We start from the raw sequence: 21,621 nt of genomic DNA, 5'->3' as shown, positions 1-21,621 counted from the left end.
TCTGTTTAAGGGTTACTGGCACTCTCAACTGTAGGATGCAGAATATTTTTCTTGTATTTTGACTAGATTGTTAAGATTTATTTAGCACAGCAATAAATTCTTGGCTCCATGTATGTTGAGTGATCCCTTTTGCTCATAATAAGACTTAGAGCGTAATATCAGAAATGTTTTCAGACTTCACTTACTATTCTCTATACACTATATTATAGTCAGCACACTATATTCAGCTTACCTCCAATGTCACATTCAAAGAAGATACTGCGCATTTGTGTTGCTAGATCTCCAAAGGACCATTCTGAGGCTATGGCTGCCTTTTTAGGAGTATACAGCAAAAACCATGAGTCACCCTTGAAAAGTGTCTGCATAATAATATTTTCAAGAAGCCAGCAGGGGAAGGCGGGGAAGGCAGGAAAGGCAGGCAAGGCAGGCAGGCAGGCAGGTTTGTTGAGTAGTGTCCAGCTTTGGAAGTGAAGAGCAATATAGCAGTAAATAAAAAGTGGGTAAATTCACCTGTCTGTTGTAGAAAAGTACTAAATTCTGAAATAAGGGGATGTATTTAAGAGGAAAAGAAAATAAATCAGTCTTTTCAAAACAAATTAAATTACAGTGGGAACCATCAAGGATAAGAAGCAGAGGAGGACAACAGAGAAAAGCAGGCAAAACAAAAATCACAGAAATCAAATAGAGTACAGTAGGAAAAAGAGGGGAAGAATAGGTTCTGAGGTCAGTGACAGAGAAAACAAAAGACAGCATGGGCAGGGGGGATGAAATGTACTCTAAGAGAGCACAGTAAAAAACAGCAGTAGGTGCTACCCTTTGCTTTGAAAAACTTGTTACCATATTGTTTAATCAATTTTTAGGGCATGGAGGGGAGCTCAGCTGGCACAAAATCTCCCCTCTTCCTACCTGCTTTCTGGGTGACAGCCTCTCTTACCCACATCTCCAACAAACCGCAGGCTCTACCCCATGGTCTGTGTAATCCTGGTGTAATCCTGGAGCACTAGTCTCTCTTCTGTTTACTAGTCTAAACATACACCCAAAACTTGGTTGCACTTTGCGTTCCGCTTTTTACCTGAATTCTTTCACTTCAGGGTGGAATTTAGAAATCATTAGAGGGGGAAACAAACATACACAAAACAATAGCTCTCCTCCATCCCTCCAGCCTGCTGCATTACCTATTGCAGACAGTATGTTATGTATTCCTTGTTTTTTCAACAGAGTGGAAATACTCACATATTATCATCTTCATTATAAGTTTTAACTCTGCTACACTGAAACTGGCCTTGCGCTTTAATGACAACATATTTTCTGGGCTGTTTCCTCAACTTGTCTCTGAAATAACTCAGTTGTGCAACTAAAGCAAACAGCTGCATGCTCATTGAAGGCAATAACACATGTACATGCACACCTGACATGGTCATGCAAATACAGGTTCATCTGAACAAAGTCACACAGAGAAAAGATAATAAACAGGTGCTGACTCAATGAGAAAACTGAAATTCCACGCTTGAAATAAAGTAATCAACAAACATTAGAACTTGCCTAAGCCTAACACCACTGAAAAAATATGCTTATGATATCTGTAGGCATTCATCTAAATCTAGGCTGTCTCCTATGCACAGGGAAAAATAAGGCACAGTTGCTCTCTCTGGACTCATCACTAATGGGTATGTGTATGAGGAAGAAGTGGCAATTGTGCCCTGACTGTTCTCTCAACAGTTTTCCATTTGCTCTTTCTGGGCTGCACAGTAGGAGTGCTCCTTAACGCTTGGTGATTGCCACTACCGCAAAAACCCTATGGGGAAGAAGGCGGTGGAGCATCAGCTCTGCTCTTTAAGGACTGGTCATGTTTTAGCCCCAGTTCTGTGCTGTAGTCATTGATTCCATCATACATATTGGTCTTTTGTGTGCAAAAGTCACTAGACTGCAAACAGAAACTATGTCTAACCCAGGCTTTGAGATTCCAGAATATTTAAATAAGAAAAATGTTATACCTTTTCCACTACTGCCCACAGCCAGTTTTATCTGTCTGTAAGTTAAAGCAGGACAAATGGGAAAGTTGTATCTAAAAATGATTCTGATAATAATGAAGAGTGATGGCAAAATTTAGAAGAGAAATTTTCTCATGAAGAAATCACATTGCAGATGACAAAATTTATTGGAACAGAAATAAGACTATGACATAAACTGCATTTAATTTTCTGCAACTCCCAATATACCTGAAATCATACAAAAGGCATATGTTAACCTAACATAGGGTATTCCTAGCTGTGCCAAGGTATTTTATGAGTTACATATTCAAAATACAGCTATATTTCCACTGCCTCTGTTTCCTTCTTTGAAAATTTCTAGATATCACAAGCATTCTGGCTACCTTTGCTAAGGTAGCTCTATGCTACGTAGTGAGCTATCTTAGTGATTTGTGGGACATTAGTAGCACTTGAAAAAAGATCACTAACTGTGCAGAACACAAATTTACAGTGAACTAAGCCTGAAGCTTGTTTTATTTGGACCATTCCAGAGAGCTATATTAGATACGTTAAGGATTATGTATATTAATAAATAATAACAAAATCTTATTCCATAATTTAGTGAGCCCTGTTGTATCTTAGCAAAAATAGACATGGAAAAAATGGGTACCTTCAGCTGGTAATAACTTATTTCAAAGGGTAAATCACTGAGGGAAAAACGAGTATCTTTTTACTAGCTATGGATCCTCCTAGCACTTGTCTCTGTACTGACAGTTACAGATTATTAAAACAGATTACATTTTTTTATTCATTTTCTTATCTATGCAACTCTATGACACCCAAAACTCCTCATAAAGCACATACTGATCCCAAGGAACTGAGACCGGAGCCTGAACGACCCAGTCTGAAATAAATCAAAAGTAAGAGAAACAAACAAATAATTCATCCTGTATGCTAGGAGAAAGAGTTTTTAGTAAGTAACAAGTCAGTATATCGGGCACAATAACTGATACATTTCCATAGGACAGGACAACATGTCAATCCCTTTTCTTGTAGAGGGAAAAGAAAACCCATACCACTTGAAACCCACCTAAACAAAATTAGAAGGCTGGTTAATAGCACTGAAAGAAGTACATGCAGATTATATACAAATAAGTATAAATGGAAATATGATGAAAAAGCTTTTAAAATTGTGATTCAAAACAAAGAGTATTTCCCAGACTCGTCAGAAAAAAAAAAAATTAAAACAAAGAAACCCCTAAACCTAGTACTGGCAAAATTGTTTATTTTATTTTGTTTTGCCTTATCATTCTGCAGCCTACTTTTTAACTTCTGTATTTTGTGTACCTTCCTCAAGATATGCCATCAAAAGAGGTAGCATAATTGACCACAGGTAGCCAGCAGAACTAAGCAAACTTTGCCAAAAAAGCAACACACATATTCGCTGAAATTATTCCCCATCATCTGAAGAGTGAAAAACTCCACTTTAATGACTTTCTTTTGCCACAAAATTATAACAGTTCTTTAGTTGCAATGGGATAGCTGCAAATTCAACCGTCTCAATTAAAACATTTTGATTGATAATATGCCTAACTATTGGTTAAGCATTTATTAGTGAAATAGCTGTTCACTAAAGATTATTTTAAGTGGATTCAGTCCACCAGTAAATAGCTAGGTCACTAAAGGCATAGAATAAAATCTTCTCTCTACAGACCAAATAAAGTATTAAAAATTCTACCACACATATGCTGGTTGAGACCTTGAGTTATAGTCTTAAAGGTGAAAGGGCAAGCTACTTTCCACTGCCATTACTTTCTTATTTTCTCAGCTGAATTTGCTAATGAAAAGCTAATAGAAGAGGGTGGGGAGGTTGGAATATTCCTTTGTTTCAAGGTTTGCACCTGTCCTTAACTAGATGAAAGGCATTAACTTATATCAGTTACTGAATGGTGAAATTTGTCAAATGGCTCACAGGCTGCATAAACATAAGCAAGATGAGTCTTTTTAGGTGATGATGTGTTCATACAGTGCCATGGCTATTGGCAATCTGATATTTCCCTTTTTTTCTTTGTTGCTTTATTATTCAAACATATATAACATAACTTTGGGAATCTTCTTTCTTGCTGATGAATCCATGGTTTCCTCATCACCTATGCAAATACAAAATGCATGTTCTGGCCGTTAGTATTTACCTCTTACAATGTAATGCTACACTAGCTCCTCAGGTACAGATATAACAGGAATCAAACATTTGTCATACATTTTCCCCAGGGAATTTGCAACTTTGTTAAAGAAATAGATCCAAAGAATACGTGCAGCTGTCTAAGAAATCACAGTGATGTAACTATTACTAAACTCTGCTATGAAGTTTTAAAGAAAAAGAGCTTCTATGTGAAACTGAATATAAAGCTTTAACATCAGTACTAATTCAGGTAAATTCCATAAAGTCAATGCATGTTGTGTGCAATATCATAGCCACAGTATTTAGTCAATGTCCCAGACTACATAAAAAGTATATAACAATTTTATATAATGGTTTACTATCTGTAGCCATGAAATAAGCCTAAAAGCAATACATCTCTTCATAAAGACAACCAAAATTATTTGGGAAGTTGTACAGACCGTATCTATAGCAGGAAATTTCAATTCTAATAGAGAGCAACATATCTTCAATTGACCTTGTAGCAATTAACTACTGAAATAAATCAACTGTGTCAACATGGGGACTGTAGGTATAATCCACATAACTGAAACTGATGGTGCTAAAAATTTCTTGCTAGTGCACAACTTCAATTAGCATGGATGGCTTGTGAATGAAACCTCCGCATTTTCCTGTTTAGGTTACTGCTGCAGAATTTTTCATAGCAAATGTCCCAAGGACTCAAAATTTAGATATGATGAAACTGATATTACAAAGCTGATCAAGTAATTCATCCTTTTTTTTCCTTATACAAACTACTATAACAACAGAGTCCTGAGCCTCCAAGTCACATCAGCTTCCTTGAAAAGATGATGAATATTAAATACAATAAGGCTTTGATTAAATTGGTCATCTAAAAAGAGATATATTACAATAGAATACGATCTAATGAAGCTGTTAATGCACACTGTGAATGCACAAGGAACTGAGATACTTCTGATACCTTCTTTTGGTGGCTTTATAAACTTCAGGAACCTGTACATGGCTGCAGAACTCATCTGCAACTGATTCAGCCTGATGATGAAACCAGGTGAGTTTCCTTAACTTCATCCAGCAGGCTGGTTGTAAATTTTATTAACAAAATGGGGTAGAAAGAACAACAGGCTATTGAAGATGGCGTCATTCAGCTTGAAATACTTGCCTTGCAATAGAGATCATGTTAGTGATGCTGACCAATTAGTGAGGCAAATGTCTTGTCAGACTCACTGACTCCGAGTGATTTTTCAACACATGGTGCCGAAGTGGAACATGCATTAGAAAATAGCATCAGTGCAAGAACAGTGTAATCAAAAGCCCCAGCAAAACTGGAATATGAGGAAGCTGAAGACCACTAGAGAATATCAAACTGCTACACTGTCTTTGAGGGCCACCAATGTCAGGGGAAAGAAATTTTTGTCAGAAACAAAGGGCTTTACATGTTGAATATTGTTAGACTGATACTGGGGCCTTCTGAAAGGAACCTAGACAAATTACTTTTCTGATATTGGCTGTATGGCAGTAGGATGAGACATTGTGAAAATGTAGTGAAAAATCTGGCCTCTTAATGCAAGGAGACAGTAAATAGTGTGCCTGGGCAGTGGTTTAGAGACATACATTTGTGTGTCTTTTCAACATCTTTGCACCATAGCCACATCTAGAGAGCAGATAAATACATAAATTGGATCCAAAGAATTCAAATTTTAAAAAAATAGACAACCACTTCATGATTCCTAGAAAACTTGATTCTCTCTAACTTTGTACTGCTGACCAGTTTGTGGTGTCCTCTGGTACAAATTGCAGTTTGCAGCACTGATTTCATTAAACTGGCCAAATCATATTTTTCAGTGGATTTCTGACTTAGCTTTGCTGATGAGCTTACGGAAGCTGCTGCACTTGAAGCAGAGAGAGTGGCATAAGAATTGCCATGCTATGCACAATGGAATTTCTCATATACACATGCTTATTTTGGGGCCTTTGAAATGTCATACAAGAGGCTGAATTCAGGAGATCTGTTATCTGCAAGACCATTTGTGAATAAGTACACATGCGCTAAACACCAGCCAGGGCAAAAAGCTCAGTAATTTAACAATTAATTCTTACTAAAAAGAGAAGGAAATGGAGAAGTTGTCAGGATTAGGAAGGAGATGCTTTTTATTTACAGATCCTTCTTGCTACTTTAACTGGAGCAGTTAAGGATTGACTAAGATTCTGCATTTGTAGTAAACCCTGCTGGGGGTTACTACAAAGAAAAGTGTGTTGCGGCTTCACCTGCCAAACTTCTGGCAAGCCATTTTGGCTTCTATGAGACTGATTCATCTTTTGGATACAAGAAGGTCACAGCCCTTCCAGCCAAATGTCTACATAAGGTGGAAGCACAGGACTTGCTCTGTAGATGGTTACATTGTAACACTACCACAGCCTCCATTTTTCAATTATCTTAAATAATTTGAATGTAATAGTTTTGTTTGCCCTTGTTTTGCACCAGGAGGTGCTGGGCCTTTTTGGACCCCAAGGCAGGCACAAGCACTCTCAAGAAAGTTATTAACATCACAGAAGAAATGATAGCAAATTATGAAATCTTATGTCCCTTCCAGTGCTGGGAACCCTATTGGATAGAGCATCAGCTGGACCTCTAGTCAGGCCACAGCACACTACACAGATACTGGCCATGGTGAGGTTCGCTGGCATTATGGTCTTCAGAGGTTTTTATAGGATTTTCTTCAAGAGGATGGTCATATGAAAGTCTGTTGCTTCACTTCAAGATAAGGACTAGGACATATTGGTGGCACCATGGCTGCTGCCACATGGGTGCTACCTACAGACTCTTTCATTATGATTAGTCAGCTAAGTTCATCCTATATCAAGGGATATGTGCAGAACAGCTCAGTCCTGAAAACCAAGTGATGTGTAGTATATTATGGCACAGCACACCCCCACACTGGTCTACTGTTATGTGGATAACTAACTCCTCAATGTACAATAGCTGTCTTGTTAGGACCACTACACCCTTTAGCTAAGAATACTGAAGAGGGTTAAAAATATGTCAGAGATGGAGATGCCCATATGGCCTTCCATACCATTTCAAGTTCTAACACTAGTTAAAATGGCAGCAATACAAGTCCCTTTTACACACACACCACAAAAAAAAACACAATAAATCTGAACAGACTGAAGCATAGCACACTTCTCCAGTGCTGCTATGGTTTGATAATATTCCAAAATAGAATAATGCAATTTATATATCAGGACCTGGTGTAAAATATACCATAGCCTGATTCTTCTGATGTCAGTAGACTTTATCAATAGACTGACGATATTCTCCTTAAGGACTTGAACCTTCAGAGCTGCTTACCATTGGCCTGTTAATCATTTAATAAGTGTGCAAATGAATTATTTAAAAGAACAAGCATTTCTAGCTCTGTTTTCTTAAGACTGCTCATTACAATGGAAGAAATTCAATTGTGCAAAGCTCATCTGCTGTTAACCTCAGACAGACAAGTAATTCTTGGTTCAAGTTAGCTTACAGCAGCCGTTATTTTTGCAGGCTTATTACTAAACAATTCAGTCCTCTGTAGAACAAACATTTCCTGGATATTTTGTGATTTTTTTTTAATCTTGAGAGAAGTAGTCTGCATCTTCATCTGTTATGAGATTATAAGCAAAGCAAAGATTTTTGCAGGTTGCTATCCATCTCAGCTAAACATTTGACCAGTATATTTAACATGTGTTATTTCAGAATTTCACAATTCATAAAATTCACATATGCAAGGCAAGTTATGTTTTAAACATGAAAGTGGGCATAATGATCCCCCTCGCCCCTCAACATATTGGGCATTTATCCAAGGCCCAGGGTGCAGTCCATAGAGATAAGAAGTTCTCTGGCATACTGAGCAAGTTTTCTAAGTAGAGCTGCCTCAGGCTTTGACTAAATACCCTATATACCTCTGTTTGTCAATGCTACCACTTTGTAACTTTTGAAAGATGAAAGACAGACTAAACTTGTCCACTTTTCTCTCGGCCCAGTTTACAGAGGCTGATGGCACTTTTTCCACCTTGGATGTGACCCTAAACTACTGAAGCTGACTGCAGGGTAACTAGTCACTTTTATCAGAACAGAATCAAGTCCAAAGTCTTTGTTCAGTCTGAAAATAAAGGAAGAGGCTGCAGACAAAATGACTCTTCCTGCCTCTCTGATATTGCTATATTCAAACCCATACCAACCACCAATTTGAGATATGCTAAATCAATAGCTTGTCAAAATAAGATGTTAGTTGCAGTCACTCAGTCCATTGAGAAATGGCTTTTTAACAATAAGAGAAGCCAAAGGGATATGTAGCACTGATTTTTGTAGGAAAAAAAATATGAATGTGGTCAGTTATTGCTTAAATCATTGGTGCCCACCCTCTTGTGAAGTTGCCCTCAACTTTTTCAAATGAAAGCCTTGAGGGATGCATGCTGCAGCCTTCCTTCCATTTTCTGAGCAAAGTCCAGCTGTCCCCTGTCAAATGAGGGATTTGCATCCCATGACATGATAGCACTGGTGATCAGACCGATGACGTGACTGGAGGTAGAACTGTCACTGATGGGTGATGCTTACCTTTCCACTGAGAGAGAGGTGTGCTCCTAGTCTTTCTTTGGCAAGGAGGAATTAGGTGGCTCTCAGACAAGAGAATGGCAAGGACAAGAGCACAAACCATCAAAATAGTCTAGGCAATAGCCTGATTCCTATCCAAGTCTTAGAGAACTACAAATAAAAGCAGCACATATTGGTTGGTCAGATCCAATCAATGAAGTATAGAATTGGCATCCTTAGTTTAGCATAGGTAGTACTACCAAACATGTGTAGCACATCCTAACAAGGCCTATAGTTCCTGCTAGCCAACACAGTACAAATCTAGGTTCTTCAAGAGCTTGTTTTGGCTGCCAGCATGTGTTTTAGTCCGTTAGTACGTCTTTACACTGCTGTTGGTGATTTTAATTGCACTAAATCTGCACATGCTACCACATTCTCATTTGCAGATTAGCTATTCCCAGGATGCCATTTTAAAGTTCAACTCTTTAATATGATCCAGATGCATCTTTTCTCTTATTTTGGCTTTGTTCAGTCTTCATCAGTAACCCAAAATAAAAATAGTTCATAAACTTCTACTACTAGGCAGGTGCACAGCATTTAAGTGAAATATAAACATAAAAAGTATTCTAAGAAATTATGCAAAAACTCTTGAGACCAAACAGACAACCCCTTAGAGATCAGAGAAAAACACACAAGGCAATCAAGCTTCCAGTAGTGCCAGCTGTGATCACTTATGACTGTTCCTGCTGTAAACTAAAACCACATCTCTCATCAAAATAAGTAGTTTATTTTCATTTGCTTATTTCTTTTGGTCTGGCTTTTTTTTTTTTTTTTTTTTAATTTGTGCTTCATGTCCTCAGAGAAAGTAAGGTCTTGTTCCACAAGGAATAACTTCCAAATAGGATTTGGTTAGGGAAGTGTCTCACCAGGTATAGACGTTATGGCTATACTTGCCCTTTCACCAATTACAAACCAAACCCTGAAGTTTTTACTAGTCCTTACTGAAATGAAGGGGCTTGGGCTTTTTTTTGTTTGTTTTTAAGAATAAGGAATGACTAAAAACTGGCTAAACATGTCCTAATTTGACTTTGTTTGTGTTACAGTAAATATAACCAACTACTAATGTATATTAAAGTATAGCCTAAAGGATTCAGTCAAATAGAATTCCAGTTCATTAAGCTCAAAGCAAATATTTAATATGAAATTGTACCTATCTTAAGAAATTGACAGTCAAAACAGATAAGACTTAGAAAGGTAAGAGCAAAGATGTATAATTATCTCCATTTTACACATGGAGAAGCAAGGTGCACAGAGGCTAAGTGACTTGCCCTGGGCAATGCAGGGTGTCTTAGGCTACGAGACCCAAGTAAAGATTTTTGGAATCCCTAGTATGAAGTTTTAATTAAAAAGATCAGATCTGTATTATTTTTAGCTGGATTTCCTTAGGAAATGAGGCTCATGCAAACACACATTACATCTCTCAGACATTACCTCCCCCACCTGATTTGCCAGTTTCAGCTAAAACAGCACTTTCTACACATTTCCCAGAGAGCAGAAGCTGGAGGACATCAGCAAAGGGAAGAAACCATTCACTGAAATATACCTGGTTTTCCTGCAGCTGTCAATCACTGTACATGTAGCTCCCAGTTAGCCACAACACTAGGGTCTCTTGCCCACAGGAAGTCTCACACCCAGGAAGATGGGAACAACTTATGGGAAAGTAACAGATCTGCAGGAAACCAGGTTCCATTAGTTTCATTGCTCATGTAGTAGCTTGATTTTTAAATGCTATCTCTGTATACTGTCTGTATTTGAATTAAAAAAAACAAACACAGCAGATTTAGGTTACATTTTAAGAATACTTTAGGAATAACTGAGTATTGTAATCAGTTTGCTGTGAACCCCATGAGGCATCCACCCCTGAATGAAAGAACAGGTTTGAATATATGCCAGGAATCAATTAGGTTGACTGTCACAGGATAATGCGATATATCAGGCAATTTTTTCACATTTTTCCTAAGCCTATTTTGTATGATGAGGTAAAAACATTTCTGGTCAAAACTTAAGTCTCATGCACAGGTTAGTTGCTGAAAAACCTAAATCAGTTTGGATGGAGATTTTTTTCCCAAATTGTCACTGAATTGTTTTTACTCAAAACTGCATCTGTGACTGCCCAGACAATGGCAACAGGCTCTTATACCTGTTGCATATGCACATACTTCTAGTATAGTTTCCATTTAATGTATCTCTTGCTTCTGGATCCTCTTCCTGAGGAAAGTGTTTTCTATTTATCTCATCCTATTGATTGTTATCACTTTTTAAATTCTAACCATAGCGTAACTTTTCTCCTTATATTTAGAGATTTCTAAGTCTGTATTTTTACCTTGAACTGATTTTATCTCTCAGCCTGCTTATTATTCTCAACGATATGATACATGGTCAGAATTTGATCCTACAGGATTCACTGTAATCCTGCATAATTTACATCTTTGGTTGTGCATTATCCATATTGCACTTTGCCTGTTGTCATTCCAACAGGAAAATGGCATTATACCAGTTTCCCCCCCACCCCTCAACTAAGATTATTTTTATTGAAAATATTAATTGGAAAGTAATTAATCATCTAAAGTATTTTCTTTCAGTAAAAACTAATGATGACATAATAGGATCCCAAACAAGCAAAAATTAGCAAAGCTTAATTTACAAAGAGCAAAACTGCCACATAAATCAGGCTAATTATAAATTAACAAAATTGATCAAACTACAAATTAACCAAATGTTGAGTTGTAAGTGAATATTAGATTTAAGGTAGAATATAAAGTTCTAAACAAAATCTAGCCATTAATTTGCAATTTACTTTTAATTATTCCTAGAACTGCAATGCTGCCAATCTTAATGACTTTCTTAAATTACTGTTTCCTTGTTTTCAAGGAAGGCAAGCAAAGAAGATCTGTACCTTTCATGTAACATATGCCTGTGAGCTCTTGTTTGTTATCTACTATTTGTGGAACAATGTGCTCACTGCATACCTTATAGTAGATTAGATATAGTAGTCCTATTTTTCTGGAGTCAGAAACTTCAACAGGAACATGATCAACCTGGGACTGGAACTTTAGAAATTAGAAGAAAGCCCAAATTTGCTTTTTGGTACATCATTCTATCTAAAAACATCCAGTAGGAACATACAACACAAATCAGTGCAAAGCTTGATCCTTTGGGCACTAAATACCCTAAGAAAACATTTGCAGAATGATTTCCAGTCCACTCATTTCAGTAAGTGTTCTCTCAGGGTGTCTCCAGTTGTTTAATGGAGTGTGTCAGAGATTAGGGAGGATGTCTTTCTGGATTTCTCATCTCCTTTTTTATGGTTAAAATAACTTTCAAAGATAAATAATTATCATTTGCTATAGATCTATGAAGAAGACATTAAGAGATGAAAAAAGCATCTTTCTAGGTGAACGAAAATACTGAGTGAAAAGCTACAAAATGGAGTGACATTATGAAGAAAATGAAGATGATTGCCTCAAAAAAAAAAAAGTAATCAAATCCCTTCCCTAAAAGTCTGTATTTAAAGTAGGTTAAAGCAAGGAAAGTGTAACGAGTCTGGTAACAAGAGTTCAATAACTATAGTGCAAATTCCAGAATCTTAGTTTCTAAAACCAAACTTACTATTTACATATCCTGAACACTTGAGAGGGACAAAAAAGTGGGCTATAAAGTAAAATGCCCAAGGAGTATAGGAGATTTTAATCTAAATTTTTCTCTTGTGCCATAACAGTATTACAGCAAAGAAACTTCATGAGTGAGGTGCAACTGACATGTTTGGGAAAACCTCATCTCTTACTGGGAGTAGGAGAAAGTTTAATATCTGATGTGAAACCCAAAAATGATTAAGAAAATATCCATTTCTACTTTGGTTATGCTTGTCTCCTGAACTTAAGCAAGTACTTCCTTAAGGTTTTATATAGCTTTGACTTGAGGTTTTTCATATAAAGGAGCTATTGTTCATACACACTTTCAAGAGTTCTGAAACAATTTCAGAGCTGTAAAAAGAATCATGCTACCAGATCAGATTATAATTATATCATTACAAATTATTACAAGTACTACATAGTTTTATTTATTAAAACAGTTTATAAGAAATCAGCCTGGAAAACATATGTGCACATAAGTAATTTTACTCGTGCATTTTTATGATCAGAGGCTTAACAGGTAAAGTATTTTCTATAAACTAGTGAGAATGAATAAAATTTTACAGGAACTATTCATAATCCTCAAGGAACAAGGATTTTAGATTACTTTTGACATTCAGGTCTTTCACTATTATGCATGTTGTCTTTGCAGGCACTTTTGCTTTGCAGGTTGTCATTTAATGGTTTTTGTTTTAGAACTATAAAATAGTTCTAAAGAAAACAGAAATACAGCTTTTGAAAACAGGCATTACTTTAGTAGTGATGTAAAACTCCCAAGCCAACATATTTAAATGGCATTCCCTTAGTGATTATTGCATGTACTGTGAATGATGTTTAGCAACTGTTTAGTTACCAGATTATTTTTACTATCTTCATCTTTTTGCATCTTTCTAGAGGTTGTTTGCTAAGAGTTTCAGAGAACTACCTTTGAAGAAGTAGAGATCACAAGTTAATAAATACTTCTGTCTCACCATGACAACTCAGCTGAGTTTGATACCATCTCTGTTGATCCCAGAAAATCCTCATGAATTTTGATTCTCAGATACTCTGTATTCTGATTCCTACCATATCTACCTGCATCTCTCTTAAATGGTTGTTTCAAAAAGACAAAGTTTTCCTCCTTTGTGCAGTGATGTGGCTCTTCCTTCTCACAGGGGGACAAAGAAGAAGGGGGCAAAAGTCAGGTCCTCCTCCCTGCTCCCAGTTTTGCACAAGCATGTGTGTGCGCACACAAGCCGTGTGGAACACCTCTGCTGCCTTTCCATTTCCTTTCCTTATGCCCCCTTCTTGTTCCACCCATAAGCTCTAGGGAAAAGGAAAAGGCAGCTCACCGCAATCTCACGCCCAGGCTTTAAGGATAGAGGTGAAATGAAAGAAAAAAATAAAAGTAGAAATGTTGGAGGATAAGACTGACACAAAGTTAAAGAGAATTGCTGTGAGTAAGCTCAAGGACAAAGCTGGGCAAGCAAACACAAGATTTAATTCATGTTATGTGAACCGTTGGAGCAGACAGGGCAGACTGACATACCGTGGGCCACTGACTGCTGCAAGTTCTTATGCCCTCCCATCACCGCTACAGCCTTTCCCCCCCTCTAAATACACTCAGTACATTAAGACAGTCCCAGTTTGGGCATAGGGAAACCAAATACTGTGATTCAGTATAGGAGATTGTGGGCTTGGTCAGTGCTGCCTTGTTAATGATCAATGGCATATAGAAGTCAGGAGTCTGAGAACAGACCAGAGCAATCATCTTCCTACATATCCAGAATAATATTACCCATTTCATTATAGCCATTATCACTGGATACCCTGACTAGCAGTTCCAGAAAAGATATCAAGGGCTATAAATCAATGTGAAGGCAGAATCATCTTTTGTATAATTGTCTCTAAAGTATGTTTTCAGGTAAACTAGCAATAGAGCCAGCACTTCTGTCCACTGGGTGTATTGCATCTTTCCACATACAGGAAACATTTCTCAGAGCTGTCACTTGTCTTTCAAGAGCACTGGATTCACTTGGGAAAAAAGTGTCCTTTAATTACTGAGCAATACTAAAGAAAGTCAGGTATGTTATTTGTTCAGTCACTGACCAAAAACATCATATTTGTTGACTTTTATGTCCCCTTAAAGATTGAATAAGCAAGCCATTGCTAACCTTGTTGTTTACTTTGTGGCTAGGTTTTAAACTGACACATGACTCAACTAGCTGAGAAGTTACTAACACTACTAAGGATGTAGTCTGCTGCATCATTTTGGGGAGGGGATGAACAGGTTATAGCAGAAATTGTTATGAAGCCTGCTTTTGTTTACCTGTGAAACAGTTGCAAATAGAAATAAGTCAGAAAACGTGAAGAAGTTAAAGGCAGCAAGAAAGGTTAAAATCAAGAGAAGCCAAGCAAACAAAGTTCAGCAGTACACAATTGCCAACTCAAAATCACCCATTTGCTTTTTTAGCTTCCGTTTGTTCTTACACATTCTGTTCTTCTTGGATAAAAGTTCTGGAGCTGCTCACAGCGGCATACAAACTTCAAGGGAAGTGCTGTCATTTTCCTAGGTACCACATGAAAGGCAAACTAGCAACACGAGCCTTATCCTCAACTACAAACTGTATCGAGGCCACTCTGGTTTTATCATTAAAAGCACCAAGAAGCAATTATTTGTAGACTCAAGTCTGAAAAGTCTTTCAGCAACACTAAACAAGGGAGACTTAAAAGCTCTCTTCCTTGCTTTACTGATGATATCATAATTCAGAAAGAAGACAGCCTGTTTTTGCTAGAAAAACTTAAGCAGCAGCTAAGCTAATGATACCTTTCTTGCAAAGTTAACTATTATCAAAACCTCTCAATACTTAGTCTCATTTAAAATCAGTAGAGGCTGTGTTAAGTCTTCTTAGTGGCTTTCCATCAATACTAATTACATTTACTTCCACATTTTGTAAGGGTCAAATGTCATGCAATCCATAGCACAGGACTGTCATCACTCTTAGTCAGGTTTTATTCCACTTCTGATTATTTATTGATTTCAACAGAGTATCACCAGCCTAAAACAAGAATAGTTACCAACACAATCACACATTTTTCCAATGAAAGAGACTTCTACTTCCCCACTGACGGGCGAGTGAAGAGTTAACAGGACTGAAGTTTGTCAACTGATATGCAGAAGAACTGATAGCACAAGAGCTGACGTGCACAAAGCTGCTGAACAGAGGACTTAACAGGACTAAAGTCGTCTACCAACCGATATGCGATATGCGCAAGGACTGATATGCGCAAGGCTGCGGAATGGCAGCATTAACAAGACTGAAGAGGTCTGCCACCTGGAATCTGCACGGACCCCCAGGGAGGGAAGAAGCAATACGGAGGTGTTGTGGTCTTGCCTCGCTAGCAGGGTCCTCCCAAGCAGACAAACAGACAGTCCTGTGATTGCGAAACTCGCAAAAAGTCAGCAAAAGCAGTGTTTGCCCAGAGCCCCAGCCGTATAAAAAGAGACTTGGGAGCTAGGAGAGTTTGAGCAGGGACGGGAACGTGACCTGATCATCCTCTCCGGCTGGACCGTGAGTATTCCCCCCCCTCCCCTTTCCCTGGGACGCTGGGTTAAGGTAACTCCTCGAGGTTGAGAGCCCTCTCACTAGGAGAGTGAACAAGAAAGCTTTCAAGTAGGGATAAGCAGTCCTTCCAATTAATAACGCAGTAATCGACGGTTTCAGGTTATCCTTTCTAAATTAGTAACTGATGGTTTTGTGTTATCCTTCCTAAATTAGTAATCGCATTATTTTAATGGATGTTACTAATCCAAGAACTTGTGTGAGGAAATAAACATCTTTTTTATTATTATTATATTACTGTCTCAGTCGTTGCTATCGAACCTTCATAGCATGACAGCGTGACACCCACCCCTCGCCTGCCCCCTGCAGCTCATTCTCATCTCGCTTCCTGAGACCGTCAATCCCCTTACTTCTTCCCATTCACATTAACCATGCCATGTTCCCTCCCCCTCCGCATTCTTTGACCTTGTATTTGTTTTCCTGCTTTTCCACTACTGAACGAGAATGGAACTGACTGTAACAAGTCTTTCATATATCAAACTCCAGGCAGTTCTTTCTGTAGACCCTTTCCAGTTCAATGATCTCAATTTGAAACATGCCTCCTCTATTCCCCATCTTTTACACAAAAGGAAACATGAAGAAACTGTTAACTCAGACCAAGAAAACAGTCATAGAAAATAGTACAAGGGAATACTCAAAGATGTTAAAAATGCTTCGGGGGGGCAGGGGGGAAGGAGATAAAATACATCCACACACAAGACAGCAGAATATTCAGAGGCAGGAATATACAATCAGAAAGCCCCTGTGCTGCACAAGAGCTGTTCCAACAGCTCTTCCTGAAAGCACAAGGATGTGCGCTAAGGCAGTACTGAATGAAGAACTGAAGTTGGCATGTCCCCCCTCCATCTCTTGCATCACTTGCCCAATAACAGTATTTGCAGACAGAATGCAACTCACACAGTTATTTCAGGACTTCTAGCATGTGGGCAGAAAATACCACAGATGGCAAATAAAAAACCCACTAAAATAAAAGACTTCTCACACAGACACAGCAGGGAAAGAGCTGCAGCTCACAAAAACAAAACACAAGGAAATTCTGGCGTTCTAAAATCATTCCTCTAAAAAGACTCAAGGAACAACACCTCTGAACAATAGCCAAGTTCAATTTTTGCCCAGCATCACAACCAACGGCGTGGTGTAATGAAGAGCAAATAACCCCCAGCAGTGGGGTGGAATGAAGCATACTTACCATAACAGCAGTTTTACCGTTAACAAAGTGGAGTTGCCCACATATTTGCCCATAGGTATCTCAGCAAGAGCTGTGTACCAAACCTCAGCTGTCAAGGCAAGTTTTTGGGGAGAACTAAGGGACTGTGTCAGTGCTCTGGGAGAGTAGACCAAAAGGCTAGTAAATATAGTGGCCAAAGCAGCTCCAAATCATAGTGATAAGCCATGGGGATTTTTTAATTAATTTATTTATTTCTAGAGTGTCCAAGGACCTTCAGCATCATCCTAACTATTCCTCAAGGGAAGATGTCTGGACATCTCAAAATACTACAGCCTTATAGTAAGAAACAGCACCAGGCAGAATCTGTACTCATGTAATTTAATGCTGAGCATTCAAACAAGCTGTTTCTCACACCCTCCACCACTACTGTCTGCCACAGAAACACACCACCACACTTCATTTACCTCAACCCTTCCACCTCTCTACTCTAAGATAGTTTCTACATTTCATTACTGAAATGCCTATTGAGACTGAGTAGGACAGAGCCTGCATTATTTTACTTCATGCAGCTCCTGAGCTTCTCCGCAGAAGAAAAAGGCAGCAAAACAGACAGGATTTCAGAGCCTTCTGGTTCCCCACCACAGGGTGCCACAGCTTACCTACCTTCTAGTCCCAGAACAGCCATCCAAGAGCTTCCTCCACCACTTGTGCCAGAGCCAGCCTCTTCCCAGCTATGCTATCTGTCACCAGCCTCCCCAGCTCTTTCCTCCAATGCAAGAAAACAGGCAGTCCTGGTGAAGGCTTCTCCATCTGGAGACAAGATTCATGCCTTTTGCTCTCCCCCTCCATTCTCTGCCAGCCACCCTACCAGCACACTCCCAGCACTTGGTTCTGCTAGTGACCATCCCATATTCCTCTCCCATCTGCCAGGCAGCCTCCTTCCTCCCTGCTCAGGGAGCCTGAGAAACTGCTACTTTCTTCTCATGATTTCCATATTTCCATCTATCTTTCCAGATAGCTGGAGCTGATCCATTACCTCCCCCCTTTCACCTGGGGTCCCTTGCTGGGGAGCAGCAAGAGCAGGGCTGCTCCACCAGGGAAGACAAGCCAGGAGTCAAAGGCAACCACACCATACAAGCAGTACCCTCACCAACCGTGGCACAGCCCCCCAGGATGAGAAAGCAGCAGACAGGGGCTCATAACATTCCACAACAGTCCCAGGAAAGGCAAGACGATGAGACAGGGCTGGCATGCATCCAAAGAGCCCAGATAGGACTGAAAACAAGGCTACAACATAGGCCTAAGGTCCAGACAGAAAACAAGGGTAGAGACAAAGCTTGAGGCAAGCACACCTGTAACATAACTCAGGCAAGAACTGAGGGCCCACACCTGAGCTTAAATGCAGCTCCTGGGCCCATGGGTGGGAGGTGGAAGTCCCAGGTGAGGCTTGTCAGGATCATTAAGGCCTATTAGTGCTCTCAGGGCCTTGACGTGCCATGTCAGGGAATCACTGCCCAGAATCTCCCAATCCTCTGCTAAAACCTACTGTCATTTGTGACTGCCCACACTGCTCAGCTGTGTGGTCTTTGTGAGATTTTTCCCTACCCAGTTCCCCTGCACTCTACACTGTACACCAACTCTCTCCCTTCTTCCAAGCACTCACTGTATCCAAATACCAAGCTTCATTCCTGATCTAGTTTGTTTTTCATGCATTTCTTCATCAATCTTGTTCTGATAGCCCTCAGCCCTGTCTAGTTTCAGCACCTTCCCAGAGACTGTACTCATCTGATCCCTGCATTTCTACTGTATCCCTCTTCCTTTTCCAAGAGGAAAGGGAAGGTAGTCCTGTCTGCAGGCTGGAACCTGACTCAGATACTGATGTTCCCATACTTTGGGAAGGAAAGAAGTGCATCCACACTGAGCATCCACATGTGAGGAATCCACATTTTCCAGCACAAAAAAGGGAACTGTTGTTCACAGCACAGGGCTTTCCGATATATGTTAGCCCTTGCTGGTGGTGCTTGGGTCATCCTTAGCTGCAACAGGGTTTCCTGGTATGACCTCTCCATTTCCTTTTCAGGTGCAGCCTTCCCTGAGCATTGCTCTCACCAGCACAAGTGGCCTTTGTGCCCAACGTGCACTCTTGTCACAAGGGTCAATGGGAGTGAGTGATGCCTTCATCCCCTGGGGGTCTAAGCTGCAAACGTGGCCGAACACCCCTGCCCTGCAAGAAAAAAGTGACAGCAAATGAATTGGATTCCCTTTTTTTTAACTGAATCCTGGGCTGATCCGATTCTCATCTCCACTCTACCTTCTGGTTAAAAATATCTGACCTTGTGCAACTTCACATCTCTCTCCCTCTCGGCTGCCCCTCCCTGCCAAATGAAACACCCGTCAAGGTCTATTGAGGACCAGGTAGTTTTGGCTGGAAGCTCCAGTTTCCACGTGTGCCTGTCTTGCCCTGTTCACCCCCTTCTGCTGGCTCCCCCTAATTTTAATCTTCCCCCACAGCTGGGAAACCTATTTTTCATGCACCTACAAGGACACACAGGCTCATTTTTCTCTCCCTGCAGAGTCACCGGCGGGGGGGAGGGGGGCGATGGGGTGTGCTCGCCCCCCAGGGGCTGCGGCACCGCGGTGCGGGCTGTGGCTGCGCCCCCCGCCCAGCTCCGGATTGAAGCCCCTGGGCCACCCCTCCGCCAGCCCCCCGCTCCGCTCCGGGCTGCTGCTCTCCGTCTCCCCCGACAGGCTTTATTCTGCTGGGGGCAGCGGGAGAGACTGCTCGGTAGTGCGGGCGCCTCCGCCGGCTTCTCCGCGGCTGCGCTGGGCGGCGGCGGCGCGGGCCCGAGGGGGCGTGCAGGGCTGGCGGAGCAGCACAGCCGCTCGTGACGCCTCGAAGTAAAAGCTGCCCCGAACCCGTGGATGCTATTTTTATCGAGGTTCCCCCACCAAGGGCAGGATCCGAGCACGGCACACATCAGCTGCCTTTCTGAGCCTTTGTGCTAATGATCACCGGCTTTCTTGTAAAATCTGCTGCCTTCGTTGTTGTTACATAACGTGGCCAGTGGAGCCACTATTCATAATAACGGGTTTTAACCGTTCAGAATGATGGCTTTAATTATTCATCACCAAGGACTTCAATTACAAGACAGTAACCGCCAGGCTGTGGGTGCAGATTAGGATATGCAGCAGCAGTTTCCCCAGTTCTGCACAGCGAGGTCCTCACGACCAAAGCAACACCCCATCTTCCAGCGCATTTGTTCTCCCGCTGGGAGGGAGCACCGTGGTCCCGTCCCCCCCCCCCGCCTTCAGATACCCCAAAACCTTACTAAATGTTTCGAGCATGACTTCCGTGCCCGGTTACCGCCTATGGCTGCCAGAATTGCTCACGCACTCTGCCAGTGCTTGCTCCTTCCCTGCACTGTTTAGCGGAGCACAGTGCGAATTGCCATCTGAGCTCGCAGTCTCTGTTACCCTGAATAGGAGAGTCATTTCTATCCCCAGTCTGATCAGATAACTGAGTCTTAAACGGCTTCACACCACGTACGCGAGGGGAGTCAGTGCAGTTATTTACAGTCAGAAGAAAACGCCTTTTTTACTGGAACATCCGTTGTACGAGGAGTACCTGATTCACACGATCAGTTCCTCCTTAGGGCTGGGCAATGGCTCCCTATTTCCCCCGCGCTGCTTCGGGGGAACGGCGGAGCCAGACCCTGGCGGGCTCGTACCTCTGGCGGGCGGCTCGCCCACGGCGCGGCGCGGCGCGGCGCGGCGGCTCCCGGCGGGCTGCTGCCCCCGTGCAGCGGCGGCACGTGCTGCTCCTGGGATGCGGGTCCTCGCATCCCACCCGCCGGCGAGCGCAGCTTCGCGAGGAGCTTTTTATAGCACCACAGATCAGCTCCGCTGGTGGGGGGGCTCTCGCCCCTCTCACGTTACTTTCCGAGTGCGGTGTTATAGCAAGACGAAGGAGGAGGGGAAGGGTATAATTAACGTCTAATTAAAAGTGCACGTCTAATCGAAAGGCGGCATTACCCAGGAAAGCTAAAAATAGCCCCAGACGCTGTAAACCCAAGAACGGCAGCACGCAAACCCATCGATCTCTTCCCGGTGAGCGGCCCCGCCGCGCGCGCCGTCCCTCGGCCCGTGAATGAAGCAGCCGTACGCGAACGAGCGAGCCGGGCGCATGAATGGGGCCGCAGGGCCCGGCATGAATGGGGCCGCAGGGCCCGGAATGAATGGGGCCGCGGCGCCGGCTGGCGCGGAAGGCGCGGCGGCCGCGGGGGGGCGCTGCGGCACCGCGCGGCAGCCGGGATCCCCCGGCCGCGCACGTGTCCGCGGCGGGGGCGGTTCGGTGTCACCTGGAGGCAGCGGCGGCGGCGGCGGGGCGGGACGGGACGCGGAGGGAGGGGAGGGGAGGGGAGGGGAGCAGGCTATAAA

The sequence above is a fragment of the Apteryx mantelli genome, chromosome 5 (assembly GCF_036417845.1).
Source record: "Apteryx mantelli isolate bAptMan1 chromosome 5, bAptMan1.hap1, whole genome shotgun sequence".
NCBI classification, from domain to species: Eukaryota; Metazoa; Chordata; class Aves; order Apterygiformes; family Apterygidae; genus Apteryx; species Apteryx mantelli.
Note: the sequence above shows the minus strand (reverse complement) of the source record.